Source organism: Chiloscyllium plagiosum, unplaced genomic scaffold (assembly GCF_037043375.1).
Source record: "Chiloscyllium plagiosum isolate Xiang-an unplaced genomic scaffold, Cpla_swu_hap1 HiC_scaffold_27, whole genome shotgun sequence".
NCBI lineage: Eukaryota > Metazoa > Chordata > Chondrichthyes > Orectolobiformes > Hemiscylliidae > Chiloscyllium > Chiloscyllium plagiosum.
In genome coordinates this window covers 88,072,123-88,084,388 of record NW_028270165.1, presented here as the reverse complement: position 1 = coordinate 88,084,388, position 12,266 = coordinate 88,072,123, and the positions used below count along the sequence as shown (strand labels likewise).

The 12,266-nt window shown below is 48.2% G+C and overlaps 1 protein-coding gene and 1 non-coding gene across 2 annotated transcripts in view; one reads left to right on the top strand and one right to left on the bottom strand.

Annotated features, from left to right (window-relative positions):
* The window catches only part of LOC148144900 (uncharacterized), a 492,750-nt gene that overhangs the window by 348,249 nt on the left and 132,235 nt on the right, over nucleotides 1–12,266 (bottom strand). The gene's annotated exons all lie outside the window — the stretch shown is intronic.
* On the top strand, nucleotides 10,662–10,751 carry trnap-cgg (transfer RNA proline (anticodon CGG)). The gene is given in 2 exon segments: nucleotides 10,662–10,697; nucleotides 10,716–10,751. It is a non-coding gene; the product is annotated as a tRNA-Pro (tRNA).

Genomic DNA, 12,266 nt, shown 5'->3' with positions numbered 1-12,266 from the left:
TTTCAGGGTCACAGGAATGTGCTGGCAGACAGCGAACTGGTTTGAAGTGTGTCTACTTCAACGCCAGAGTATTCGCAATAAGTTGGTGAGCTTGCAGCATGGATAGGTACCCAGGATTTGGATGTTGTGGCCATTTCGGAGACATGGAGAGAGCAGGGTGAGGAATGGATGTTGCAGGTTCCAGGGTTTTGATCTCTCATTAAGAACAGCCAAAGCGGTAAAAGAGGGAGAGGCGTGGCCTTGTTAGTCAAGGATAGTATAACGGTGGCTGACAGAACTTTTGATGAGAACTCGTCTACTCAAGTAATGTGGGCTGAGGTTAGAAACAGTAGAGGAGAGGTCACACTGCTTGGAGTTTTTTTTACAGGCCTCTGCAGAGTTCCAGGGAGGTGGAAGAGAGGATTTGCAAAATTATTCTGGGTAGGAATGAAAGGAACAGGGTGGTCATTATGGGGGACTTTAACTTCGCCAACATTGACTGGAAATGCTTTCACTCTAGATTCTGGATCAGTGGTGCTGGAAGAGCACAGCAATTCAGGCAGCATCTCGGATGCTGCCTGAATTGCTGTGCTCTTCCAGCACCACTGATCCAGAATCTGGTTTCCAGCATCTGCAGTCATTGTTTTTACCTCATGCTTTCACTCTAGTATGTCGTATGGATCAGTTTTTGTCCAGTGTGTGCAAGATGGTTTTCTGACACAACATGTCGAAGGGCCGACAAGGGGGGACGTCTGGATCTGGTGCTTGGTAAGAGAACCAGGCCAGATGTTTGATTTAGTAGAAGGTGAGCACTTTGGAGAGAGTGACCATAATTCAGTTAGGTTTCATTTAGCGATGTAAAGGGATAGGAACATGCCACAGGTCAAGAGTTATTGATGGGGCAAGGGCAATTATAATGCAATTATGCAAAACTTAGGATGCATAGAATAGGGTAGCAAAATGCAGGGGATGGGAACAATTGAAATGTGGAGCTGGTTTAAGGAACAGGTATTGTGTGCCCTTGATAGGTATGTCCCTGTCAGGCAGGAAGTGATAAGGTAAGGGAACCGTGGTTTACAACAGAAATTGCATCTCTTGTTACAAAGAAGAAGGAGGCTTACGTGTTGATGAGGCAAGATGGTTCAGATGAGGTGATGGAGAGTTACAGATCAGCTAGGAAGGATTTAAAGAGAGAGTTAAGAGCAAAGAGAGGACATGAGCAGTCTTTAACACATAAAGGAGAACCCTAAAGCTTTCTATAGGTATGTGAGGAATAAAAGGATGATTAGGGTAGGAATAGGGCCAGTCAAAGATAGAAGTGGGAAGTTGAGTGTGGGCCCTGTGGAGATTGGAGAGGTGTTAATGAATATCTCTCATCTGTCTTCACTCAGGAAAAGGAGAATATTGTAGAGGAGAAGAATGAGGTACGAGATATTAGACTCGAAAGGATCGAGGTTAGTTGCACACAGGTGTTATCAATTCTAGAAGGAGTGAAAGTAGACAAGTGCCCTGAGCCCGATGGGATTTATCCGAGGTTTCTCTGGGAAGCGAGGGAGGAGATAGCAGAGCCTTTGGTTTTGATATTTGAGTTGTTATTGTCTACAGGCTTAGTATCAGAGTGTAGGATTGCTAATGTTGTGCCCTTGTTCAAGAAGGGCAGCAGAGATGACCCAGGTAATTATAGCCCACTGAGCCTTACTTCTGTTGAAGGAAAGCTTTTGGAAAGGAATATTAGAGATAGGATTTATAATCATCTTGCAAGCAACAATTTGATTTCAGATAGTCAACATGGTTTCATCAAGACAGATCGTGTCTCACAAACCTCATTGCATTTTTTGAGGTGACCAGTATGGAAATGAGGGTAGGGCAGTTGACGTGGTGTACATGGACCTCAGTAAAGCCTGTGATAAGGTTCCACATGGCAGGCTGTTGGAGAAATAGCAGAGGCATGGGTTGTTGTGGTTGTGTTCGCCGAGCTGGCAATTTGTGTTGCAAACGTTTTGTCCCCTCTCGAGGTGACATCCTCAGTGCTTGGGAGCCTCCTGTGAAGCGCTTCTGTGATCTTTCCTCCAGCATTTATCGTGATGGTGTCACCGAGACAGGGGACGAAACGTCTGCAACACAAATTCCCAGCTCGGCGAACAGAACCACAACAACGAGCACCCGAGCTACAAATCTTCTCCCAAACTTTGAAGAGACATGGGATTGAGGGTAATTTAGCAGTTTGGATTAGAAACTAGCTTTCTCAAAGAAGGCAGCGAGTGATGATTTATGGAAAATATTCAGCTTGGTGTCCGGTTACTCGTGGTGTGCCACAAGGATCTGTTTTGGGACCACTGCGGTTTGTCATTTTTATAAATGACTTAGAGGCAGGCATAGGTGGATGGATTCGCAGAATTGGACTGAGAGGTGGCAAATGGAGTTAATGCAGCTAAATGTGAGGTGATTCACTTTGGGAAGAATATCAGGAAGGCAGTGATCTTGGAGTCCATGTACATAGATCCCTGAAAGTTGACACCCAGGTAGATAGTGCTGTGAAGAAGGCATACGGTGTGTTAGGTTTCATTCGTAGAGGGATTGAGTTCCGGAACCGCAACATCATGCTGCAACTATACAAAACACTGGTGCAGTCACATTTGGAATATTGTGTATAGTTCTGGCCCCCATATTTCAGGAAGGATGTGGGAAGCATTGGAAAAGGTGCAGAGGAGATTTATCAGGTTGTTGCCTGGTCTGGAGGGAGGGTCTTATGAGGAAAGGCTGAGAGACTTGGGTATGTTCTCATTGGAAAGAAGAAGGCTAAGGGGGGATTTGAAAGAAACATCTTGGATGATCAGAGGATTAGATAGGGTAGACAGTGAAAGAATATTTCCTAGGATGGTGAAGTCAGCTTGTATGAGGGGGCATAACTACAAATTGAGGGGTGATAGATTTAAGACAGGTGTCAGAGGCAAGTTCTTTATGCAGAGAGTGGTAAGGGCGTGGAATGCCCTACCTGCTAAGGTAGTCAACTCAGCCACATTAGGGAGATTTAAACAATCCTTAGATAAGCGCATGGATGATTTTGGGATAATGTCAGGGAATGAGCCGAGAATACTTCACAGGTCGGCGCAACATCGAGGGCCAAAGGGCCTGTTGTGCGCTGTATTGTTCTATGTTCTTTGTTCTTTGTTCTAAACTTAGTGCAGGAGGCTGAAAGAAATGAGCAGCTTTAAAACAAAAACCTCTTGGAGCTCAAAGCTTTCAATGAGAGTCTGAGCCCGGTAGTAAGTTCAGGTAACCTTTATTGCAACCAAACTTTGTTACAGCTTCAGAATCCCCCAGCAAAAAGGCAGAGAAAAAGCAGTTGCTTTTTGAGCACCTCAAGGTGAAAGCGCACACACGACACCTCCCCTGTCCCACCCCTCTCACTGTCTTTACTATTGGCCAGCACCAAGTTGTCCCTTTGTAATTGGATCATTGGTAAAGCCCTAACCCGGAGGAAGTATTGCCTCACTCAGCAATTTCAACCCATACCCTGTCTCCAAGTAAGTTTCTCCCCGCTCATTTGCCAGGAAGGGGCAGTGTAGAGTCAACCAGACTGCTGTGGGTCTGGAGTCACGTGTAGGCCAGACCGGGTAAAGGATGCAGCTGGAACGACTGAGTGAATCCTTTCCCACAATGGCGGTTCCCTTCCCTAACAAGGGAGAGAGTGAATTAGATGGGGGCTTTCTCCCCCGCACCACCCCCTCCCTGAAACGGTCTCATCGTTAGATTCCGAACTCCATATTTCTGACCGAATACCAATTCTGCCATCTGTCGTGGCGGGATTCGAATCCGGGAGTCCCCGGAACCGGGTTGATCGTCCAATCGATAATGGCACTCGGCCGTCACTCCTTCAATCCCCCTGCGATGGCACGTGAACTCGCTGGTGTTTCTGCAGGTTGGAGGAGTAGGTGAAGCCCTTCCCGCACTGAGAGCAAGTGAACGGCCTCTCTCCGGTGTGGATCCGCTGGTGCCTCAGCAGGGTGGAGACCTGGGTAAAGGCCTTCCTGCACTCTGGGCAGCTGAAGGGCCTCTCCCCCGTGTGGACCCGCCGGTGGGTCAGCAGGTGGGAGGAATAACTGAAGCCCTTCCTGCACTGAGAGCAGGTGAATGGCCTCTCCCCCGGGTGGACGCGCTGGTGGGTCAGCAGGGTGGAGGAATTCCTGAAGGCCTTCCCGCACTCGGGGCAGCTGAAGGGCCTCTCCCCCGTGTGGACCCGCTGGTGCCTCAGCAGGGTGGAGACCTGGGTAAAGGCCATCCCGCACTCTGGGCAGCTAAAGGGCCTCTCCCCTGTGTGGACCCGCTGGTGGGTCTGGAGGTTGAAGGAGCAGGTGAAGCCCTTCCCGCACTGAGAGCAGGTGAACGGCCTCTCTCCCGTGTGGATACGCTGGTGGGTCATCAGGGAGGAGACGTGGGTAAAGGCCTTCTCGCACTGAGAGCAGCTGAAGGGTCTCTCCCCTGTGTGGATCCGCTGGTGGCTCTGCAGGGTGGAGGAGCAGGTGAAGCCCTTTCGGCACCGAGAGCAGGTGAACGGCCCCTCCCCGGTGTGGACATGCTGGTGCCTCAACAGGGCGCAGGAATTGCTGAAGGCCTTCCCAGACTTGGTGCAGCTGAAGGGCCTCTCCCCCGTGTGGATACGCTGGTGGCTCCGCAGATTGGAGGAGCAGGTGAAGCCCTTCCCACACTGAGAGCAGGTGAACGGCATCTCCCCTGTGTGGACATGCCGGTGACTCCGCAGGGTGGAGGAATCGCTGAAGGCCTTCCCGCATTCAGGGAAACTGAAGGGCCTTTCCCCCGTATGGACACGCTGGTGCCTCAGCAGGTTGGAGACCTGGGTAAAGGCCTTCCCGCATTCAGGGCAATTGAAGGGCCTCTCTCCCGTGTGGACATGCTGGTAGATCAGCAGGGTGGAGGAATTGCTGAAGGCCTTCCCGCACTTGGGGCAGCTGAAAGGCCTTTCCTCCCTGTGGACCCGCTTGTGCCTCAGCAGGGTGGAGGCCTGGGTAAAGGCCTTCCCGCACTCTGGGCAGCTGAAGGGCCTCTCCCCTGTGTGGACCCGCTGGTGGGCCAATAGGTGGGAGGAATGTCTGAAGGCCTTCCCGCAGTTGGTGCAGGGGAATGGCCTCTCCCCGGTGTGACTGCGCCGATGAGTCTCCAGGGCAGACAGGACACGGAAGCCTTTCCCACAGTCGCCACACTTCCACGGTTCCTCTACAGGGCGGGATTCCTCAGGTTTCTCCATGGCCACAGCTTCAGCTGCACACAAACACGTGTAGAGCCCCTCCGTGCCGTGAAATCCCCTTTCCAGGCCGTAGAATTGTTTCAGGCTCCACGCACAGTGCGCTGCAACAGTGGGGGCTCTCGTCCAGTCCCATTGATGCTGAAAACGTCCTCAAACAGGAACCAAAAAGCGTTGATCCCTCTCACAGAAATCATAGTCAAAAATCGTTGCGGTCCCGATGGATTGTGTAACTGTCAGACATTGACATCAAAGTGAAGACTGAAGACGCTGGACAGTCAGTCAAAAAATGTGGCGCTAGAAATGCACAGCAGGTCAGGCAGTATCCGAGGAACAGGAGAGTCAATGTTTCGGGCATGAGCCCTTCATCTGTTGATTTTGAAACTTCAATCTTCAGATTTTCAAATACTCTGCAAAAAGAGATTACAAAAGCAATCACTATCAGTGCAGGGTAGAAATTCAGAACAAGCAATTCTACTTTCTGTGGAATATTCTTTTGTTGTTCCATAAAATTGAAAGCACCATCCCACTCTCTCTCCCCCTCTGTTCTCACTCCGCTCTATCTAATTCTCCTGAAGGTGCTGATTCAGGATCTTACAGGGGCAGAAAAAGCAAAAACATCAAGACTGACATCTCTCTGAATTTTGGATACCTCCACCTGAAAGTTAATATCTTTCACAACACTGGGATCCTGCTGAGAGTGAGCAGGTCTGATTTTGTGAAGCAAAAAAAAGGTGACAATTCAGGGTGAACCTGCAATGCAGCTTCTTGAGGAAGGACCAGACACAAAATGGTTAATGACCCCAGGATGGTGAGAGCAAAATGAGACATCAAGGCATTAACACCAATACACTTCAGTCAAACTCTTCTGCTCCCAGTCAGGGCAAATCATGCTCTGAAAGTCCAGACTTCATAACCACACTTCTGCTTTCACTGAAGACAATTAGAGTCACATAGCACGGAAACAGACCCTTTGGTCCAACCTGCCCAGATATCCTAAATTAATCTAGTCACGTTTGCCATCACTTGGCCTCTATCTGGGCCCGATGCTGACAGCTGGGACTAAATTGGGTTGACTATCTTGTCAGCAAGGACCAAAGGGTCTGTTTCTGTGCTGTACATCTCTATGACTCCAGTTGCATTTGCCATCACTTGGCCCTGACCCATCTGAACCCTTAATATTCAGATGCCCATCCAGGAGCCTTTTAACTTGTCATCGTACCAGCACCCACCACTTCCTCTGGCAGCTCACGCCATCGTTCAAGCGACTCCACGTTGAAAGCGTCTGGTCTGGTGCACCAGATGACATCAGGATAATCTCAGATCGTTCCAGATCGCATCGATACTCAGTCAGTGGCTTTCCCGATCAGGATGTTGTACGTGATCTAACAGGTCAGTGGGTAGGCGATCCGCCACCTCTTAGTTCAAGTATCTCTACGAGAACTCCCTTGCTGGAGGGTCCCTTGGAGACACTTACCTTAAGACCATAAGACATAGGAGTGGAAGTAAGGCCATTCGGCCCATCGAGTCCACTCCGCCATTCAATCATGGCTGATGCGCATTTCAGCTCCACTTACCAGCGTTCTCCCCGTAGCCCTTAATTCCTCTAGACAACAAGAATCTATCAATCTCGGCCTTCAACTGGACTTCATTGAGTTGTAGAACCTCTGTTCTGTTCACATCGCAGGTGTGAATAACGTGATTGGGAAAACGTTGGTTTATATGCAGGAGATATTTTGGGAAAACGTTGGTTTATATGGGAGGAAGGCGGACGCAGTTAATGATAGATCAGGACAGAGCCCAAAGCGAGGGAAGAACTGTGGACAGGAAAGGAAGTTGATAACGATCTGCGTGGGAGGGTGAATGGAGACTGTTCGTGGCTAAGAATAGGTAGTGTGTAATGACAGACTATGTGATAACAAGGCTTGGTGTGTGTGGAAGGGACGAGGATACTATGGAGTTCAGGCCCGAGACTTATTGAATTTGATATTGGGACCAGAGGGATGTATGCTCCCCAAGTGTAATATTCGGTGCTCTTCTTTCTGCTGGTGCTGAGCTTCGCTGGAACACTACAGCAAACCTGAGACAGAGATGTTGGCCAGGGAACAGGGTGGGGTGTCGAATTGGCAGGCAACTGGAAGCTCAGGGTCTTTTTTGCAGGCAGAACGTAGATGTTCTGTGCAGCAGTCACCCAGTTTATGCTTCGTTTTCCCCAATGTAGATGAGACCACATTATGAGCAGCAACTGCAGTCGACTGGGTTGTGGGAAGTGCAGGTCAAGTGCTGCTTCACCTGGAAGGTAAGTTTGGACCCTTGGATAGAGAGGAGGGAGCAGGTAAATGGGCTGGTGTCACACATTCGGCAGTTGCAGGGGAAAGTGCCGTTGGACTATTGGGGTGGGAATGGGGTTAGGCTTGGTGGGAATGAAGGAAGAGTGGACCCAAGGTATAACTCCTGCCCATTTTCCTATCTGCCAAATAGAGGAATTTGTTAAGTGTGTACAAGGACATTTTCTAATTCACAATGTGGATGTACATACTGGCGTGGGTGCAAAACCTAAGGGTAAACCATAATTCTATTAACTTTAGAACAGTGATTGAAAATAATGTATCAGATCTAAAAGTTGAGGTCCTAAATTGGAGGAAGACTCAGGTATTAGGCAAAATTTTTCAAAAGCTGATTGGGGGCAGATGTTCGCAGGTTAAAGGACTGCTGGAAAATGGGAAATATGAGATAACAAGAGTTCAGGCACAGTATATTCCTGATTCGGAGATGCCGGTGTTGGACTGGGGAGTACAAAGTTAAAAAATCACACCACACCAGGTTATAGTCCAACAGGTTTACTTGGAAGCACACTAGCTTTCTGAGCGACGCTCCTTCATCTGAGTATATTCCTGTTCGGGTGAAAGGAAAGGCTGGTAGCTTGGGGAATGCTAGATGACTAGAGAAAATGAGATTTTGGTTAAGATAAAGAAGGATGTATATATCAGGTATCGGCAGAGAGATCGAGTGAATCCTTAGAGGAGAAGGCAGTACGAGCATACTTAAGAGGGAAATCATGAGGGCAAAAAAGGGGACATGAGATAACTTTGGCAAATAGTCATGGATAACCCAAAGGATTTTTATAAATACGTTAAGGACAAAAGGATAACAAGGGAGAGAATAGGGCCCGTCAAAGATCAGCAAGGCGGCCTTTGTGGAGCTGCAGTAGAATGGGGGGGGGGGGGGGGGGGTGGGGGGGGGGGGTGGCGGGCGAGATACTGAACGGATATCGTGCATCAGTGTTTACTGTGGAGAAGGGCATGGAAGATCTAGAATGTGAGAAAGTAGATGGTGACATGTTGAAAAAATGCCCATATTTCAGATGAGAAATTGCTGGATATCTTGATATGCAGAAAAGTGGATAAATCCCAAGGACCTGATCAGGAGTACCCTAGAACTCTGTGGGAAACTGGGGAAGTGATTGCTGGGCCTCTTACTGAGATATTTGTATCATCAATAGTCACAGGTGAGGTGCCAGAAGGCTAGAGGGTGGCTAACGTGGTGCCTCTATTTAAGAAAGGTGGTAAGGAAAAGCCAGGGAACTATAGACCAGTGAACCTGACATCCGCGATGGGCAAGGTTTTGGAGAGAATCCTAAGAGACAGGATTTACATGTATTTGGAAAGGCAAGAATTGATTAGGGATAGTCAGCATGGCTTTATGCTTGGGAAATCATGTCTCATGAACATGATTGGATTTTTTGAAGAAGTAACAAAGTGGATTGATGAGGGCAGAGCGATGGACGTGATCTATATGGACTTCAGGAAGGCGGTCATCAAGGTTCCTCATGGGAGACTGGTGAGCAAGGTTTAATCTCATGGCATGCAGGGACAACTAGCCATTTGGATACAAACTGGCTAGAAGGCAGAAGACAGAGGGTGGTGATGGAGGTTGCTTTTCAGACTGAAGGCCTGTGACCAATGGTGTGTCACAAGGATTGATGCTGGGTCCGCTACTTTTTGTCATTTATATAAATGATTTATATGTAAACGGAGGAGGTATAGTTAGCAAGTTTGTAGATGACACCAAAATTGGAGGTGTAGTGGACAGTAAAGAAGGTTACCTCAGATCACAACGGAACCTTGATCAGATGGGCCAATGGGCTGAGGAATGGCAGTTGGAGGTTAATGTAGATAAATATGAGGTGCTGCATTTTGGAAAATCAAATCAGAGCAGGACTTTTACACTTAATGGTAAGTTCCTTGGAAGTGTTGCTGAACAAAGAGACCTTGGAGTTCAGGTTGATAGTTCCTTAAAAGTAGAGACGCAGGCAGATTGGATAGTAAAGAAGGCGTTTGGTGTGCTTTCCTTTGTTGGTCAGAGCATCGAGGATAGATGTTGGGAGCTCATGTTGCCACTGTACAGAACATTGGTCAGGCCACGTTTGGAATATTGCATGTAATTTTGGTCTGCTTCCTATCGGAAAGATGTTGTGAAACTAGAAAAGGTGTAGAAAAGATTTACAGGGATGTTGCCAGGGTTGGAGGTTGGAGGGTAGGAAGGTTTTATGGGGATTTGGGCCAAGTGCTGGCAAATGGGACTAGATTAGGTTAGGATATCTGGGCTGCATGGATGAGTTGCACCGAAGGGTCTGTTTCCGTGCTGTACATCTGTGTCACTCTGTGAGACTCCATGGGATTCTCTGCCCAAGAGAGCAGTTGAGACAGCTTCATGAAGTTTATTGAAGACGCAGTTGGATGGGTGTTTGCATGGTAGGGGAATTAAGGGTAGTCGGGATAGTCCAGGTTGGTGGAGCTGTGATCTTAATGAATGACGGAGCAGGCTTGACCAAATGCTCTACTCCTGCTTCTGTTACTTTGAATCTGTAACACTGCATTTCCCGCGGCCGGAGTTTTCCCAAGGCACAAAGGAGGTTTTATATAGTATATTTAAACCCCTTGCTTTGCTTGAACTCAATCTGCATGGACTTGGAGGAGAATGGGATTTGCAAAGTGCCCTCCCCTCCACACGTGCCTCATCTGCAGGACAGCTATCCGGCCCGCCCTCTATTGTTGACGTCACAATGCGGATGCAGCCCTGTCAGTTTCAGAGTGAAACTCCCTCCCTCTGGGCAACATCTGGGAGCAAAGCAATGTCTCCCAGGGGAGGTCGGGGTGGGTGAAACACTGTTCACTTGTAGCAACTGGAGTGAATCCTGGGAGGGAGCAGACACTCCAAAGGTGCTCAAATACTTTCTATCTCTCTTAAAGCTATTTTCCTTGTGTGTTCCCTCAGTTTGGCACGTATACAGTTGCACCCTAGAAAAGGATTGGTCCTTTCCTCATGTTCACAACTAAAAGGTTAGATTCTCAAGGAACTGAGTAGCAGTTAAGGGATTGGCACATTGCTCAAAAAATGTAGGGCGCCTGCGGCCTGTGGCTCGTTGGTCTAGGGGTATGATTCTCGCTTCGGGTTTTCTGATACGTGGGGTTGTGAGAGATCCCGGGTTCAAATCCCGGACGAGTCTTTGTTTCTTACACTGCCTTGTGCAAAAACGGCTAGTCAATACTCTCAAAAAGCAGCTTCATCAAACGAGATCGAACTGCCTGAATTAGGAATGAGGCAGAGCTACCACTACAATGAACGCGGCAAGGGCAGCACTTATTCAAAGCGAAAACGCGTTTTACTTCACACAGAGGGTGGAGGGCGTTTGGAACGCGTTGCCAGCAGAGGTTGTAGAGGCAGGCACGGTCGATACATTAAAGATGCGTCTGGATAAATGCATGAGTGGGTGGGGAGTAGAGGGATACAGATGCTAAGGAATTGACCGACAGGTTTAGACAGTACATTTGGATCGCCTCAGGCTTGAAGGGTCTGTTCCTGGGCTGTAAACTTTCTTTGTTCTTTGTTCTATATGGTGTATATCTGATATTGTTGGCTGTTGTAAAAGTTTCTGTTGTAATTATTATTCACCTTCTAATGTAGTAATGGAGTTACGTCCTTTTTTTGTCATAATTTTTTATTTAATAGGTCAGCAGGAAGTCCTTCAGCAATTTTACTGCCTTTCTTTTCTCAAGCAGCCTTAACATTTCATTTTCATATCCTTGATTCAGCTCCATTTCCAGCATCTTTGTAGGCAGTTTGTTCCATGTTATTGTCACTGAAATGAAGTTTTCCTCCATGCACAGCTAAGCCGATCTGGCAGCATGAGGGTTTTCAGGTTTCTGTGGCCTGGATAATATGTGATCAGCAGACATCTCGCAGTCTACAGGAAGCGCCACCAATGTTATGTTCATTAAGTGTACTGACAGTGATCACTTATTTTGTGATTTTTCTTTGCAGGAAGACGTGCAGAAAGAAATCTTATAGCAAATTATACATCAACTTCTGACAGAGCCGCTTGATTCATTGGGACTTGAATATCAGCAGCCATTCCAATCAAGAAGGCATGTTTGCTTTTGTTTGTTTGTTTGAGAGATTTTGGACAGTCCTGTGGCAGGAAGAATACTGAGACACCGAGTGAGGGAGATTCAGTGCGCTGACTGTGAAAAGTGCTTCAAACCATTTACTCAGCTTGGAGGAATCAAAGTCTCACCCCTCAAGGTGGGAAAGGCTATGTACCTGTTCTGATTGTAATTTCAATCCCAGAGCAACACAAGGAAAGTTCTCTCCAAAGGGGAAACATTGGAAATGTGGGGTCTTTGGGAAAGGATTCCCTTCCCCATCCCTGCTGGAAACCCACAGACGGATTCACACCGGGAGAGGCCATTCACCTGCTCAGTGTGTAGGAAAGGCTTCAGTCGGATCAGCCATCAGCAGACGCATGAGTAAGTCCACAAGTGAGAGAAGCCATTCACGTGCCCCATGTGCGGGAGGGGTTTCACTCAGTCAGCTGCACTGCTGACCCACCAGCGGGTCCACCCTGGAGAGAGGCCGTTCACCTGCTGTAAGTGCCGGAAGGGATTCACCTGCTCCTCCCACCTGCGGAGGCACCAGCGAGTTCACGCGCCATCACAGGGGGGTTGAAGGAGCGATGGCCGAT